This window comes from Coregonus lavaretus, assembly GCF_964263955.1.
Source record: "Coregonus lavaretus genome assembly, chromosome: 34".
NCBI classification, from domain to species: Eukaryota; Metazoa; Chordata; class Actinopteri; order Salmoniformes; family Salmonidae; genus Coregonus; species Coregonus lavaretus.
In genome coordinates this window covers 31,003,887-31,017,555 of record NC_140021.1, presented here as the reverse complement: position 1 = coordinate 31,017,555, position 13,669 = coordinate 31,003,887, and the positions used below count along the sequence as shown (strand labels likewise).

General features: G+C 41.1%; 1 protein-coding gene across 1 annotated transcript in view; it reads left to right on the top strand.

The window, feature by feature from the left end:
* Window positions 1-7,625: 7,625 nt before the first annotated feature.
* The window catches only part of LOC311109186 (tyrosine-protein kinase Yes), a 47,896-nt gene continuing 41,852 nt past the window's right edge, over window positions 7,626-13,669 (top strand). The window contains exon 1 of the mRNA XM_084152025.1: window positions 7,626-7,962. The gene's annotated coding sequence lies outside the window, so the exon portion shown is untranslated. The remainder of the gene's footprint in view (window positions 7,963-13,669) is intronic.

Genomic DNA, 13,669 nt, shown 5'->3' with positions numbered 1-13,669 from the left:
GCTTCCCTCGGCTTTTTTTATTCCTGAATCCAACAGCATGCCTTTTCACTGGTCACATTAGGGGATACTATCTACGTCATCACCCCCATCATCTCGGAATGTAATACTGTAGTACTTTTCCTTCCCGTCAATGAGATGGCCCGAGTCATAAAGTGCATATGCATGTTTAGTTCAACCACGTATTTGTGAGACAATGCATGAATGCTAATATTTGTCAGCGTGACATACATAAAGCGGGAAGCCAGGTGAGGTCATTGTGCGTGGTTAATTTCAATACCTCAATCAAATGACTAAAGTAAAATCGCCCCCGTCAAACTTAAAACCAACCTGAACAATCTTTCAATTATAGCCATATATTGCGACAATGATCAAGGTCAAGCGCTTGCACTGTGCCCCATCCCCCTTAACGCACGACCGGCAATAGAGCGGGAGTTGTCCAGCACTCAGGCGCTGAAACGCTGAAACCCTGGAACTGGCAATGGTTGAATCGGTGCGTTTTAGCAAGACAACGTGACAGGCATGTGGGGCTTGTTCCACAGAAACATTTGATTTGAAACAGGAAAATAATATGTACATTCTAACTAGAGAATGTTATCCTAAAATGATTTAGGACTTCATAGCCTCCATGCATTCAATGCATTATGTACACTATATATACAAAGGTATGTGGACATCCCTTCAAATTAGTGGATTCGGCTATTTCAGCCACATCTGTTGCTGACAGGTATATAAAATCGAGCAAACAGCCATGCAATCTCCATAGACAAACATTCGCAGTAGAATGGCCTTACTGAAGAGCTTAGTGACTTTCAAGTGGCACCTTCATAGGATGCCACATTTCCAACAAGTCAATTGGTCAAATTTCTGCCCTGCTAGAGCTGCCCCGGTCAACTGTAAGTGTTGTTATTGTGAAGTGGAAGTGTCTAGGAGCAACAACGGCTAACAGGACCGCCGAGTGCTGAAGTGGGTAGCGAGTAAAAATCGTCTGTCCTAGGTAGCAAAACACACTACCATGTTCCAAACTGCCTCTGGAAGCAATGTCAGCACAAGACATTGATATGGGTTTCCATGGCCGAGCAGCCGCACACAAGCCTAAGATCACCATGCGCAATGCCAAGTGTCGGCTGGAGTGGTGTAAAGCTCGCCGCCATTGGACTCTGGAGCAGTGGAAACACGCTCTTTAGAGTGACGAATCACGCTTCACCATCTGGCAGTCCGACGGACGAATCTAGGTTTGGCGGATGCCAGGAGAACGCTACCTGCCCAAATGCATAGTGCCAACTGTAAAGTTTGGTGGAGGAGGAATAAGGGTCTGGGGCTGTTTTTCATGGTTCGGGCTAGGCCCCTTAGTTCCATTGAAGGGAAACCGTAATGCTACAGCATACAATGACATTCTAGATGATTCTGTGCTTCCAACTTTGTGGCAGCTGTTTGGGGAAGGCCCTTTCCTGTTTCAGCATGACAATGCCCCCTTGCACAAAGCGAGGTACATACAGAATTGGTTTGTCGAGATCAGTGTGGAAGAACTTGACTGGCCTGCACAGAGCCCTGACCTCAACCCCATCGAACACCTTTGGGATGAATTGGAACATAGACTGCGAGCCAGGCCTAATCTCCCAAAATCAGTGCCCGACCTCACTAATACTCTTGTGGCTGAATGGAAGCAAGTCCCTGCAGCAATGTTCCAACATCTAGTGGAAAACCTTCCCAGAAGAGTGGAGGCTGTTATAGCAGCAAAGGGGGGACCAACTCCATATTAATGCCCATAATTTTGGAATGAGATGTTCGACGAGCAGGTGTCCACATACTTTTGGTCATGTAGTGTACCATTGGCTATTATCTGTTATGCACACACTCAAACGATAGAGTTGCTCAATAAGCCATAGAAGCCTATGACGTTTCTTTACCACAGGCATTCTTTTGTTTAAAAGTGTAGCCTGTACAACTGCCTCAAATTATGTCTCAATGATACAAGATTTACTTTGTTGTAATAGTGATTTTCTCCACGGATACAGAAAAATTACACTCTATGACAAATTATCATGTTGTATGCAGTTTTTCAATATTAGAGATAGGGGTTGAATGGAATTGTATAATGGGAAATAGCAATCAGTGGAAATGATCATGGAGAACATCATTTGTTTTATACAAAATCCCAAATTAGCAGCTGAAATGACAAATATATCAACTTTTTAAAAATATAAATTGTAGTTTATCAACCTGTTAAACTACTTTTCCATTGGAACATGCATTTTCAAGTGTCTTTGACAGTTGAGCATTATTCATGAATGACCCTCTCCTGTCAATCTATTTGACGCATGTCTGGATCATGTGTGGAATCTTTAGTGAATGATTCAGACCCCCGCTCTGACGTCATGTGACGAAAATTTCCAGAAACCCGTGTACTTTTTGTCTTTTTCATTGCGGGGATGATATGAAAAATTGCTCTGAAAAACACCTTATATAAAGTGATTGCTCCACGCGCTGAGCGAGCACTGCATTCAAGTGGTGATGTGAAGTAAGTGCATCATGATGAGAAAGGAAGATCATGAACCATCCAATTTTGCAAACATGATCAAATACTGACGATATAGACAGACTATACATTTTCAGTTAGATCATATTCATGACAATTCCAGACAGGTTGCCCTATGAATGCAATGTGTTAACAATTAAGTAAAATAATCCATAATAATTCAATGTACATAGACTATTTTGAAGGACAGGAAGGGAACAGAAATATAGCTAAATAGAATAGAATAGAATAACTTAATTTTTCCCAGAAGGAACTTTAGTTGTGGCAAGTCAGATAAGAGAAAGATATTAAAGCAACATTCACACATGACATATTCAAATGACATAGGAGGCATGTACAAGATAAACATAAGTAAAAAACAAATCTATCACAAGCTAATACTCTAGATAAAGTTCATGATTACATGGCAACTGTAAACCTACCATAGCCATGACTACTAAGAATATATTTTTTATCAAAAAGATATCAAACCCCGAAATATCGTCCCATTTTGGGCAGGGTGGAATTTAATAACAAGAACACAATCAATAACCAACCCATCATCATTTCCAAAGTGCAGGATGTGATGTCTGTCAGGAAGATTGATAAGGTTATTTATATCCCATAATTTCTGAGTCATGCCATAAAGTGTTTACACAGAGTGCTTCAGCTACTTCCTGTCATAATATGTGGCCACTCTGAAACCAACCCTTTCCCAGTTTGACAAAGGTTTACTGCAAGTCGTTCTGGATAAGAGTTTCTGCTAAATGAAATGTGAATGTTTGTTTGGAATATCCACCAAATCGTTAAGTGAAGCTAATGAACATTAGAGCCATTCCCAGCTGAAAGGGCTAATTGAGGCTGCAGCTGGCTGTTGCAACCACATAAGCTTTTACTGCAACCAAGAACAACACCTGACCACAATCTAGAAAACTTTGGATAAAACATTTGGATGATGTCAGCTTCAGATGAGTTTGATTAATTTTCTCTCTTCTGTTTACAGCGAATACAGTTTTGTGTTTTTCAATGGCATACCCCTCACAAAAATATATCCTCTTCCCAGGCTTTATTTTATGTGTAACTGACTCACAGTGACTCAGATTTACTCAAGCCTTCTGATAGGATCAGAGTTTATACAGCCTTCATAACATCCATACCTCATACAAACTCCTTCTGTCCTTTGTGTGTAGTGTGATATTGGCTACAGAACTCATCATTGGCCTTCACAATACCCCCCACTAGATCACCATGTCCACTGTTTGACTGAGTGGGTACACAAACATTCTGTCTGCTCAATCTCAATCTGTGAATGACTTTATGACCCACATCCAGGATTAGGATAAATTAAACCAGGCCATAGGGCATCTCTTATCATATTGAGTGAGCAACCAGGGGTGACTGAAAAGGCACATTGGACTCACTGTAATAAGAACCACTTTCTGTTGACAATAGTAATGACTCATTTATATAGGGTTGATAGGTGCAATATTTTATTTTGCAGTGGGCAAATATCTATCTCACTAGGGTGTGTGTGTGCGTGTGTGTGTGCGTGTGTGTGTGTAATTTATGCATGAGTTTCTTACAGCAGTGGGCTTTAATTAGATTTTGATTAAGAAATGTTTCTCAATTTTCTGTTATTGAAATAATCAAATAAAGCTTCAAAACATTTTCCACTGATGGACTATATGGGTTTGATCGGTTTTAAAGAAATATCAAAACATAGATATCAAAACAGAACACTCATCAATGATAAAACGTTTACATTAAAGTCAAAGCAAAAACATAAATGATGAATACGTTCAAAAGCAACATTAACATGAATTGTTCATTGCCATATGTTAGCCCCTCAAATATCTGACATTGTGACGTAAAATAATATACTTCACAGAAATGTTACTCCAGCTCCGGGTAACAGTAATGGCCCTCTAATGGTGCGTCTCATACAGCGGAACATCCCACTTACAGTTCATTTCATAATTCATTTTAGTCATTTAGCAGATGGTCTAGAGAGCAGTTAACAGTTAGGCTAATGGTTATTAGGGTCCACAGACAGGAAATACAGACATGACATGCAAGACATTTAAAGAGACGGTAATTTTTTTTTTTTACAGTGCCCTTAATTATTTAGGCTTAGGTTTAGGTTTAATTGGACATCTTGGTACATATGCAGAAACATTCATAAAATGTGACGTCATACAATATAAAACACAAGTAAAAGATATGATCAGCCTAACTGTATGGACAGTGAATCATCAATAAATTATTACTCATAAACAACAAATTGGCATACCACTAAATCAATAAATATGCATATCAATGTCTTTAGTGAGTGTCTTTAGTGAGTGTCATTTGCATAGTTTGAGAGCTCTTGCCAAGAAAGATGTCTGGTGTCTTGTAGTGGGGCTTGTGGCAATAGAGTGTTGCCTTGAACTCAGATCATACTGCCTCTGTGTAGGGGTTAGAAACTTGTGCAGTGGATTTGTGGTCATGCAGGAGCACTTTAAAAGTCTCGACTGTGGCTTCATCTCATCTGCTCTCCAGAGATGGGAGCGAGTTGTAGAGAGTGCCAATGATGCGGCAGCATCGTCTCTGAATGCCTTCTAAGTCCTTAGAGAGACACTTTGGAAGGCCGGCCCACACTGGCGAGGCATACTCCATGATTTGTCAGGTATACCTGCAGTAGGAATTCAGTTGGGAGGCCAGCTCGTCTTGCCAGCTCGTCTTGCTACACTTAGTTCCTGGGTTTAACCTTTTCTAGGATATGCCTGATGTGCTCTTCCCAGGACAGGTCAGCTGACACCATTACACCAAGCAGGTGCAAGGTCTCCACACGCTCAACTGGGTGGCCATTTACAGCAATCACTGGTGGAGAGGCCTTGTCAGTAGCCCTAAAACTGATAACCATCTCCTTGGTTCTTTTCGTTCACATACAGGCAGTTGGTTTTTACCCACTCAGCCACTACTACATTGACGGCTGCTTGTGTTTGGCCAGGTAGCTTGCCAGGAAGCAACTCTGTAAGTGTGAGGTCATCAGCATACTTGACAGAGTGGATGCTGCTTGGGAGGCTGGAGTCTAGGGTGTTCATGCATAGCATAGCACAAACAATAGGAGGAGAGTACTCCACCCTGGGGAACCACAGCTGGACTGGCTGTGAGTTAGAAAGGCATGTTCTCCACCTCACGGTCTGCTTGCTGTTGATAGTTTGCCATAGTTTGCAGGACACCCCATGCTCTGCTAGAGTGAGGAGGAGCTGGCCATGGTCTATGGTGTCAAATGCTCTGAAAAAGTCTATAAAGGTTACATGAACATCCTGCTTTGGCACTTAGTTTGAGACGTTGTGCCACTCCTGTAGGAGCTGAATAAGAGCACTGTTGACCTGTTCTTCACAAATCCATGTTGTGAAGACTTGATGATATGAGCAGTCTCCTTCACCAGTATGTCATGTAGCAACCCCTCAAAGATTTTTCCCATGAGGGAAGGTGGGGTTGCTCTTCATTAGTTCCTGTTCAAAGTCATTAGCCACTGTTCTACTATTGGACATCAATGTGGCTGCGGCATCTGTTGAACGTTGATAACAATGGCAATGACGCTGACGCAACCGAGTGACGTACTACTTTGCCAATACTTTGCTGCACCAGCTGGTGATTGTGCTACTCTCTCTCTCTCTCTCTCTCTCTCTCTCTCTCTCTCTCTCTCTCTCTCTCTCTCTGTCTCTCTCTCTCTCTCTCTCTGTCTCTCTCTCTCTCTCTCTCGCTCTCTCTCTCTTTCTCTCTCTCTCTCTCTTTCTCTCTGCGCTTGTGTGTGTTTATTGGTTTTGTATGTAATGTGCAAGATCTATGTAGGCTGAATTAGGAATTTACATGGCCAGATAATTATTATATATGTTTGTCATATTTCTGCTGTTGGGAAGAGAATAGGATGTTATGCTGAAAAATATGGTGATAGGACAAGGCTATGTATGTTTGTGCATGTGGAAGTCAGTGATTTGTGTTTACTATAGATTAATGATCCAATACAAATGTGACTGAAATTACCCACTGTTCTCGTCATTTTGACAATAACTAGACTAAATTATTATTCAAATGACAAAAATGTGACATCATTATATTTTAGACAAAATTACTATGACTAGACTAAATCTTAAAAGGAGTGCCAAAATTAACACTGCGCTTCAGACATTTCTTTATCTGGCCAATGCTGTATCTGGGGGACAGAGGTTTGCCAGCGTGTTGTCAATAGCCTCAATGTTAGGGTTGTGCATGTTGTTACAGAGGAAAAGTGAGCACTGAGAATAACTCATTCCCTCTGAGTATCCTTTTTGTTGAGGGCTGAAGGGTTTATATTTATAAAGGGGATAATTATATAGGGTTATATTCCTATAATAATATTGTAACTATTATTATAATGAACCATTGTTACACTGTATTTACATAGTAGGCTAAGTAGGGTTACTTAGGGTTAGGGTTAGTGCTAAGGTTAGGGTTACTGCTGTAAGTACATTGTAATTCATTGTAACAATGATTAATTACAATACCAATTACACTGTAATTACAGGAGTAGGTCGCTGTAATTTAAAGTGTTGCCATAGGGTCTGCTACTTTTGTAGTCCCGATGTTCACATGAATTTAAAAATAATGTATTAGGCCTAAATGCCACAACAGGAGCAGACAGGGAGAATCAATGGGGAGCCCGCTGGATTTTGAGAAGATTATAGCAAAATATGTAACTAACCACCTCCCCACTCAAACAGTAGAAAAAGGCTGTTCGAACACAGATAATCCGATATTAGGCTACTGCCAGTAGGAGGCGATATAGCACCAGTTTTGGAGAGATATAATTGTATTAATCTTTCATAAAGAAATCCCATGAAACCTCACACACGGCATACATACGCATTTCTGGTTCAAACAATTACTTCTCCCTTTCAATGTTTTTTTGTTTCAATGTTGTTGTTGTTGTTGTTGTTTTTTGGGGGTGGGGGGGCTAGTTAGTTGGGACTGTGATAATCATCCTACCAACAAGACATGGGTCTGCAGGGTTGGTATCCAGCTACGGCGTCATTCCCTGGAGTCAGGTCGGCCATGTTGTATTGGGGGTTGATGCAAGTTTAGAGGTAGGAAGTGTAGCTACAGGAACAGGGTTACTTTTGACATCATGTCGCTGGCCACATTTTGCTTGGGTTTTATGCATTGAGGCTTTCTGTCTGTGTCAGCCCCTTTAATCATTTAATTTATTCAACATTCGTCTTGCTTTGATTGAACTTCATTGTTTTTTCATTCACCGAGCACAAAAACGATTGAGAAAGGCTGATGATGTGTTGGAGGGAGTCGGGATGGGGGCGACTGTGATTTCCATGTTGGAATACTAGCAGATTTTGCGTCGAACCCAGAAATACATTGGAAATACAAATACAGGCGCATGTGACACGAGCGTGGATTTCTAAAAGGTAAGATTGTTTGTCATGAGAAAAAATAAGAAGTTGACGATCAAATAGTCATGGTGGGCCTACCAGTCCTCTAGGATCGATTTTTCAAGGCATTGTCTGCACAATATTTCTGTCCTCAAGAATAGCGGTCAATAGCCTATTATTAAAGCTAAATTAAAATCTTAGTGTGATAAGTTAAAATCAGTGTTTGGAGATAAGCTTAGTGTAGTTCACAATAAGGCTATCTCTCTGGTTTGAGCCTGTGATTGAAGTTTTATTTGTAGGCAATGGCTTTAGTTTCCGTAAAGTCTGCATTCTTTTATCAAAACGTTGCGGGAAATAATTCCTTTCTCAAACCCGGACAATCGTTTCTTAATGGTAATCACGTTAGTGCAGACGATTAGTGTCCGATATCGCGAGACGGCTATTCCAATTCCGAACACATGGAACAGTTAGCTGAAGTAGCAACAATGTAGCATTGTCTGGACTCTATCACCGCATGGTCATGGTCAATTGTAACAAATCCTATTCTTGATTGTCCTGAAGATTGCTACCAGGTAATTACGTTAAAGCAACTATACGGAATGTGATTGGTTAGTTGAATGTGCATCTGCAGGTTACACATAGTCCATTCATACACGATTGCCAGTACTGGGAGTAAAGAAATGAATTACCTCACATTCAACTTAGGTATAGGTCTACAGTAGTCATCCCTGAATGCATATATGTATGTTCAATTGGTAGAAGAGGGTAGAGTACAACCTCATAAAATAATACCAACTCCACACCACCCTATGTTAAAAATATCTGAGGCATATGCTTGAGCTTATAAAACGTCCAAATACTACAGCAGATGTTTGGAGTGGTGTCAGTTCAATGGAGAGAACTACTGAATACTGGTCCTCTGTAGCTCAATTGGTAGAGCATGGCGCTTGTAACGCCAGGGTAGTGGGTTCGATCCCCGGGACCACCCATACGTAAAAATGTATGCACACATGACTGTAAGTCGCTTTGGATAAAAACGTCTGCTAAATGGCATATTATTATTACTGACTGACTATCGTTGCTGGGACGAAAATACTATGTCTGAAAGGTCCAAGGCCTTTAAGGAATGTTATGTCTACTGTGGCCTCGGGATTCAGAGCAACCTAGACATGACCAAAGTGCCAAATGTGACCCCCTAAGCTTGAACCTATTCACAAAGAAACTGTGATGCACCCTCTCGGATGAACCAACCATGTCTGATCTTGGATGCATTAAGCCATGCATTGTATCAACGTTAGCCTACTTATCAGCTTAATGTCCACTAGCATTCACTGTGTGTTGCTCTGTGATATCGGTTGCATTTAATGTTACAGTACAGAAATGACCAGGTATATAGGTTACTAAGACACGACATGGTAACCGCACAGTAGTAACTTTACAAAAAATATTTCCAACCAAACTGATTGAGAAACCACTGTGATAGAAGAATGAGAACATCCGTCTCAAACAGTAGGTCATGACTGGAGAGACATGGCTCTGATTCTCTAGACTGTCACTGTCAGTGGGAATGAGGACATTTCACACCCACGCCTGTGCCTTACAGCGAGAATGTCAGTTGGATCTGGGACAGATGTATTGAAGAGTTATGTAGCATGTGAAAGACACTGAGTGGGCTTGCCTTCTATGAGCTGTTAGTAAACTGTTCCAGCTGGGAGACGGGAGAGCTGGACCGTATATATACTAGGCACCAACGAAAGAAAATGGACTGAAATAGGGACGGACTGCCTGAACTTCAATAAGCTACTGTAATTTTCCGTTGCTACATTTTGCACTATTGAATATGACCCTGATGTCTTGGTAGTGTCTGTCTGTCGTGTCTACATATAACATATAGATCATTGTTGAGTATGGAACCAAGAAAACTGAGGGAACTCCTCATTACAACAGGGAGCCTATTGCTGAAGGAAGTAGCGTAGGATGTAGCTTAATCTTATCATCTCTACTGCAATACCAAGCAGTCAGCGAGTGACGTCAAGCTACAGTTGTGTACATTGGTGACTGAACACACAGTGTTTTAAGGAAGGGTTAGTAATGGTGGTGAGGTCACTGAAGTCACCACCACACACATTCGCACTCAGGGCAAACCCTGAGAAGTAGGTGTTGATAGTTTAAATAGTCTTTCTCTGGCTGTTACTGTAAAACAAAAACGGAATGTGTGTGGTCACCTCCCACTCCTAAAATAGCTCCTACACACTCAAGATTGAACTCCTGCCCTTAGGTAGTCCTCCAAGGCCGGCCTTATAGAATGAGTCGGTGTTTACTGTCGACCCTGTGACATGGCTATGCGTAAGCTCCAGCTGACCCTTGTATTGGCAGACACACCCAGGTATTCTGTGAGGCTGGCAGCCTGGCACAGCTCCAGAGGCGGAGAGATGTTCTAATTCCGGCCTTGCCAATAGTAGGCTAGGTGGTTTTTGAACAGCAAAACACATTATACTACGTCCTTAGTCTTGCATGTCACACTTGTAAGAGACTACACTAGGCCTAATTCTGTAATTATGCTGATAGAATACGTCATCAATGTAAAGTGATTTTACATTTTAGTCATTTAGCAGACGCTCTTATCCAGAGCGACTTACAGTTAGTGAGTGCATACATTTTCATACTTCCTTCCTTTTTCATATTTATTGTTTGATATTGTATGACTGCTGTTTCCCATGGCCAGTTTAACCCTTGGCTTTGGAGGAATGCAGATGAAGACGCAGCATCTGTTGGAGATTTAAAGCATGGTAAAGCTGTAAGGACCCTCCCTGTCTACAGCCATCGTGTCAGCTGCTAACAGCTGTCCATCCAGTAGGCGGGGCTACTCGCATACCCCTAGTTGCCGTGGAAACTCCCCCATCGCCCTCCTACTTCCCAGCCCATCATTCATTCAAACATAACGGATGGTTCTCCTTGCTTAACAATGGGCAGGTTTCCATTGACCCAGGTTTATTTGACAAAATCATTGTCGCCAAATAAATAATTGCGATGTGTAATGGAAAAGGCAGATATAGGATACATTTTCTAAAGATCGACAATCTTTATCCGTTCGACGGGTGGGTTTTCTTTATTGTCTAACTTTCTTTATTGTGACAAATGATGATGGGAGCTGTGTTTTTCGAATGAATGATGATTGTCGAATACTTTTGAAGGTATGGGCTCCCGAGTGGCGCAGCGGTCTAAGGCACTGCATCTCAGTGCTTGAGGCGTCACTACAGACCCCCTGGTTCGATTCCAGGCTGTATCACAACCGGCCGTAATTGGGAGTCCCATAGGGCGGCGCACAATTGGCCCAGCGTCGTCCGGGTTTGGCCGGTGAAGGCCGTCATTTTAAATAAGAATTTGTTCTTAACTGACTTGCCTAGTTAAACAAAGGTTAAATAAAAAATACATAAAAAAATAAAATATGCGCTCCACATTTTAATTCTAAATGCCTACTGCTAGCAAAATCAAATGTAACAAAAAATCATGTTTCTTTGCAGGACAAGGATTGTCACCATTTCACTATTCAATTATTTCAGATCTACAGGAGTGCACGTTTCACCAGGGCACGGACCGTGGCGATACGTTGGCACTTGAGAATTATTCGAATATGGCAAATATTTGTCAATTATTGCATTCTATACATGCTTGCTTTCGCAGGCTACCTGAGACATGATAGGTTGGAGGGCATACACACAGTCGGCAATTTATTAATGCGCAATTTGCCTAAATTGGTAATGGAAACACTTTAACCACTACATTTTTATTCAACGCTACGTTTATTTTTTGTGTGGCGTACATCCAGCTCTTTTTATCGACACAAGATAGTTAAATGGAAACGCACCCTAGCAGGCAATTGTCACATCTATTTTCTATGCGTTCTAAATGTCAACAAAAAAAATCACTGGACAAGTTAATAGAAACATAGCTATTGTCTCAATTAGGACTGTTACGGTGACTGTGTGGGCCCCCTCTGTCCCTCTAATCACTCTGACATCAATGCAAATGTAATCGAAAATCTAATCAAACACTTAATGAGTGCCCATGAGCTCATGTTGTGCAACATTTCTATAGGCTATGCAATTGTGTGAGAAAACAGAGTTTTGATGGCCTCTATTCAAAAGAGGAGGATCCCATCAGCTTTCTATAGGCTAGGCCTACTATATTTATTTCTCTACTTTCCTAATATTAAGAACATTGCTTCACTTTACAACAGGAGTATAGCCTACCTGGCAGGCATGAAAATGAACCATGGGAAAAGCGTCCTCCATTCTCTATTTAAGTGCATAGTACTCCATTGGCTAGTTAAGTGCATAGATGACATATTTTTTTTCACATGCCCCTGTTCCGAGACAGGTGCATGAAAGTGGTCCATCGAAATCAAAACTGATATCACACATATATTTAATTAGTATATGTAAAGACAACATTAAATTAAGAATAGTCTGATGGGTGACAATATTAGCCTATCACTTGTGAATGATGTATTATCACTTGTGAATGATGCCCAGCTTGTGCGTTAAGGCAAGAAACAGCGCATACCTTTTTTTGGCGACTTTTTCAAATCAGGGTCGCACACCTCATGTATCCTAGCCCATAGGCCTGTATGTTTTGATAAGGTTTGTATCACAACCAAAGTGGGCAAATAGCTTTTTGAAGTTAAGCACATTCATCCGCTTTATAACCGGTGTAGAGCCTAACTGGCATACATAGGCTGCGCATGAGTTTCAAGTTTGGGGAAGATCATTTTCACCATAAAAATGCACCTTTATAATAAAGCATTACACGCATAATCGCATTTGCCGTCACTTTCGAGAACAGTGTTTTCCCGCTAATTGATTGCATTTTGGAACATTCACATTTATAGCAATGTGTGCACATTGCTGCACTTATAATGTGAAAAAATAGCCTAATAGTTTATCAACATTTTAAGGTAAATGTTCAGCCTCATTGCTTTTAAAAGGTTTTTTGATGCGAGTGGTTGTATTAATTTGGGATCTATCACATCCCCGATATGTCTGTCTTCATTCACTTGTAGCCTACTTCTTAGCTGAAATGCCTGTGAGAAGGACCCGATCATGTGACAGGCATTGGCTACATCTGAGAGAGCCATGGGAGTGAGAGGTGCTTCGGAGCACGGCAGCCGGGAGAAGGGAATTATAATTAGCCTATTATATTCAGCCCAAGGACACAACAAAAAAGGCATGGATTTTTTAGGGGGCATTACAGCCACACAAGGGGGATGCCGCCGGGAAATCTGAGGCCTGGTGAGAATATTATCAAGTGCTTGTCAAATTGTGAATGAGAGATTGATGAAGTGTGTGCAGATTGCGACTTTTTAGAGTTATGCGGCCTTAGAATGTATTAAACATCAAAACATATAGCCCAACGTTTGTCTCACAACTAAAGTTGCATAAATAACTCTAAATTAAGCAAATAGGAGGACCTGTTTCCACGTAAGTGCGCACTTCCTTTGAAATCGTTTGGAGAAAATATTTCTATTTTATTAAGTTATGTTCAATTGTATTCTTCATACTATAAAATAATGCCACGGAATTCTAAGCAAATCTTGCCTGCTAAATTAACTAGTGTAGCCCACAGTCATATGGCATAGCCAGATCAGGGCTTAACATAAGGACAACTCAGAGTATGCTATTCTGTTCTTCTGAAATAGACTACATTTTTCTTAATATCATGTTTCTTTAGACCGGTCTAAAAT